The sequence below is a fragment of the Lathyrus oleraceus genome, chromosome 4, assembly GCF_024323335.1.
Source record: "Lathyrus oleraceus cultivar Zhongwan6 chromosome 4, CAAS_Psat_ZW6_1.0, whole genome shotgun sequence".
In the NCBI taxonomy this organism is placed as follows: domain Eukaryota; kingdom Viridiplantae; phylum Streptophyta; class Magnoliopsida; order Fabales; family Fabaceae; genus Lathyrus; species Lathyrus oleraceus.
The window spans coordinates 292,152,874-292,157,703 of NC_066582.1; positions in this window are offsets into that span (position 1 = coordinate 292,152,874).

The window sequence follows — 4,830 nt, forward strand, 5'->3', positions numbered from 1 at the left end:
CTCACGGGTTCATTAGGTTGCATCAATTACAACCCTTTGTTGACCATGAGGCAGTTGGGATAGCTGATGGAGAATGAACCTAGGGCTGAATTACTAAGGGACTTCATCTTGCTCGGTTTGGGAACAGAGAACCCAACTCTGTTGAAAAAGGTTAAGCAAGCTTGGACTCAGATTCATTGTAAGGGAAAATAGCTAGGCAAACGTGATTGCCGAGCTAAGGAGTCGTATCGCCAGTGGGTGGTACAAAGGGAGAAAGAAGTCAAGCTACCATATAGTGTGGATGTCCAAATTCCTCCCCCAGAACCAAAGACAAAGTATGAATCCAAGGAAGAAGTAGGTTCATTGAAAGCAATTATCGCACAGTTAACCAAAGAGAACGAAGACTTGTTATCGAAACTCCATGCATTGGATAGAGATCATGCTAAGTTGAAAAGAAAGAGTGAAGAAGATATTGAACTCTTATCATAAAGAAGAAAGAAGGAAAAAGTTGAGGAGAATCTCAAAGAGAAATACCAAGATGGTTTAGCTCAAGCAAATATGGGGCTAACTTCTCTCTGAAAACTGTTAAAGCAGACAAAAAAGGAGCGAGGTGACAACCATCGTTGGTTCGAGTTGGTTGTCAAAGAGAAGAAGGTATTGAGAGACGAATCCGACGTGGAGATTTAGAAACTAAAGCTTTCCCTCTGAGATGCGAATGCCAAGGTAGAGGTGGAAAGTCGTCTTAAAGAGGAAGCAATCAGGGTTTCCTACATCACCCCTCAAGTCTGGAGAGAGAAATGTCACAAAGTTGAGATTTCCATCTCGAGTGCCGAACATTAGAGATATCGTTTTTCTGCCCTTAAGAATGAGAGTTTAGGCCAGCTCAATGAGAAGGCCCGGATAAATAGTCTTCTTGATACTTATGATGGATCTATCAATTTATTACAACCTGCTTCCGCTATGTACCGAGCCAAGTATGATTGCTTAGTGAGGTTCTGCAACGAGTTATGTAACACCCTTCTAAATACCCCCAAATTATTATAATTAAAATAACAATATATTCATCAGAGTAATTATGCCCCGAAGGGTGTCACACAATCATTTCACTACATTCATCAAATATCCTGTCATGCTCATTTATTTAAATCAAAATAAGGTCTTTTGCATAATTCGCAGCGGAATCAAATTCAACATCAATGTAAAACATGTAACACTATACATGTAAATCATCCAACAACCAATATCAAATTAATTAAAACATTCCCTCCCGATGTTACATCTATCAGAGCATGACCCACAAGAAACTACTCTAGACTCCAAGCATAAGCTTCTACTCAACTTATTTCTCGTTACCTGAAAAATAGGCGTAAGGGTGAGTTCCTCAATCAATATAATAAGCATTATAGAACAACATGTAATGCCAAGTAATTAACACATTAATTCACCCTAATTAGACTACGCGTTCGGCAACAGTAATATCCATTCAAACATCATACTCAACAGTACAATCTCCATCATATTCAATCATTAACAACACAACACACAACACACATATGATACTGGAATACATCCATTCATATCATATGCCATACATTCATTATGCAATGAGACTCTATGCATGCGGTACCGACTATTTGTGAACATATAGTTCAACCTCACCGTCCAAATCCAGGCACGGCTACCAAGCTCACTAGTCCCACTCATTTGAGACATAGTGACTCACTCACTAATTCCTCACCATGGGAATTAGCTACCACCCCAAATGGGCCATGAAATGCACGCTAATCACCTAGCATGCAAACATCAACAACAACAATCAAATGATATACTCACTAATTCCTCACCATGGGAATTAGCTACCACCCCAAATGGGCCACAACATGCATGCTAATCACCTAGCAATGCAACATCAACAACAATCAAGAATAGACACATGCTCACACTCTAAGCCATAATACAGTCTATTCACAAACGTATACATTCACATCATCATGTATACCATCACCCATTATCAACATAATTAATCACAAAAGCATATCATATCATGCCACATAATCAAACACAGTACTAGCCCGCTCTACTAATACCTATACCACTCAAAACAACGGGAAACGATCCCTACAACATCATATCTCAGCTAAGTACATCACTCAGCCTAAACAACCAAAAACTGCACAACAACAGTTCAGGAAAATCCCAACTCTGCCCATACGCGTACTGCCCATGCCATACGCGTATTGCCCAAACCTGGCCAACTCCATACGCGTAATGCCTACTCTCTTACGCGTATTGCGCATTTCCTCGTCCAACTCATACGCGTACCACCTATCCCATACGCGTACGCTACGCGTAACAACTTCCCATTACGCGTACCAACAGAGACCAATTCACGTTCAAAATGCCATCTTTTCCACCCATACGCGTAAGGCTTCCCCCCATACGCGTACCAACATCTCATACGCGTATTGCCTAGTGCCATACGCGTATGACCAGAGACCAGAGCTCTCAGATCTGCAATGGCTTTCTCTGCTACGAGACCTATCCAATTCAACCTTCTACAGTCCAAATTTCACACACAATTCATTCATATCATCTAACACGAATCATACACTTTCGATTTCACAAATTTCTAACCTTTCTACCTCTAATTCCTACGAATTTCGTCAATTATAATCCAAATTTTCGTTCATCTCAAAAGTTCACAAATTCAACATATATCATCCAATCAGAGGTAAAACAATGGTCTATTACTACCCAGTACATATTATCCCATAATACCCGTTAATCGATGATAAACCCCCCTTACCTGAGTTAATCCGGCAGCTTCCGAGCTCCAAGCTTCTCCTTCCTTCAACCTTCGTTCTCTGGCTTTTTGCCCTTTCTGCCTCTTTTCCCTTTTCACGTGAAATTAACCTTTTTACCAAAAATGGGATTTTTCTAAATTCCAACTTATATATTATTCCAATAAATAATTATCCCAATAATTATTACTCCAAAATAATAATAAAATAATAATAATCCAAACTTCCAATTATTCAATTAAATTAATAAATAAAATATTAATTTAAATTAAATAATTAGCTTAGTTTAATTGGGGTGTTACAACTCTCCCCCACTAAAAGAAGTTTTCGTCCTCGAAAACATACCTCAATCGAACAACTCCGGATAAGCCTCCTTCATCTGGCTCTCCAGTTCCCAAGTCACATTGCCACCTGCTGGTCCTCCCCAAGCTACCTTCACCAAGGCAATCTCTTTACCCCGCAACTGCTTCAACTCTCGATCCTCGACCCTCATAGGTGATGTTTCAACAGTCAGGTTATCTCTCACCTGTACATCATCTACTTGGACTACATGTGACGGATCATGAATGTACCTCCTCAACTGAGACACATGAAAAACATCATGCAAATTCGCAAGCGACGGCGGTAAAGCGATGCGATAGGCTACCTCTCCTATCTTCTCCAAAATCTGATAAGGACCAATAAATCGAGGTGTCAACTTCTTCGACTTCAAAGCTCGACCAACACCGGTTATCGGAGTAACACGAAGAAACACATGGTCCCCCTCTTGGAACTCAAGGGACTTCCTCCTCTTATCATGATAACTCTTCTGACGACTCTGAGCAATTCTCATCTTCTCCTGAATCATCTTAATCTTTTCTGTAGTTTGTTGAACAATCTCCGGTCCAACCACAGCACTCTCACCGGACTCATACCAACATAATGGTGTCCGACATCTCCTACCATACAAAGCTTCAAACGGTGCCATACCAATGCTCGAATGAAAACTATTGTTGTAGGTAAACTCAATCAAAGGCAAATAACAATCCCAAGCACCTCCTTTTTCCAAAACACAAGCTCTCAAAAGATCTTCTAATGACTGAATCGTCCTCTCAGTCTGACCATCAGTCTGCGGATGATATGCAGAACTCAATCTCAGCTTAGTTCCCAAAGCCCTCTGCAAACCTTCCCAGAACTTCGATGTAAATCTAGGATCTCTGTCCGAAACAATACTCGACGGAATACCATGCAAACTTACAATTTTCTCAATATACAACTCAGCTAGTCTCTCTAACGGATAATCCATTCTGATCGGAATGAAATGAGCCGACTTCGTCAATCTGTCAACAATCACCCAAATGGCTTCAAAATTCTTACTCGTCCTCGGTAACCCAGAAACAAAATCCATACTGATACTATCCCACTTCCACTCTGGAATAGTCAACGGTTGCATTAGCCCAGACGGCTTCTGATGCTCAATCTTTGACTTCTGACAAGTCAAACAGGAATAAACAAAACTCGCAATTTCTCTTTTCATTCCCGGCCACCAAAATAACTTTTTCAAATCATGATACATCTTCGTAGCCCCAGGATGAATACTCAAGCCACTACGATGTCCTTCCTCCAGAATACTCTTCTTAAGTTCGGTCACATCCGGAATACACACCCGACTACCAAATTTTAAAATACCATTCTCATCAACTCTGAATTCACCACCTTGACCTTGATTCACTAAAGTCAACTTATCCACCAAAAGTGCATCGGATTTCTGACCCTTTCTGATCTCATCCAAAATACCACTTGTTAACTTCAACATTCCCAGTTTAACACTATTGTGAGTACTCTCACACACCAAACTCAAGTCTCTAAACTGCTCAATTAAGTCCAATTCCTTAACCATTAACATAGACATATGCAATGATTTCCGACTCAATGCGTCAGCCACTACATTTGCTTTACCCGGATGGTAATTCAAACCAAAATCATAATCCTTCAGAAATTCTAACCATCTCCTCTGTCTCATATTTAGCTCTTTCTGATCAAACAAATACTTCAAACTTTTATGATCACT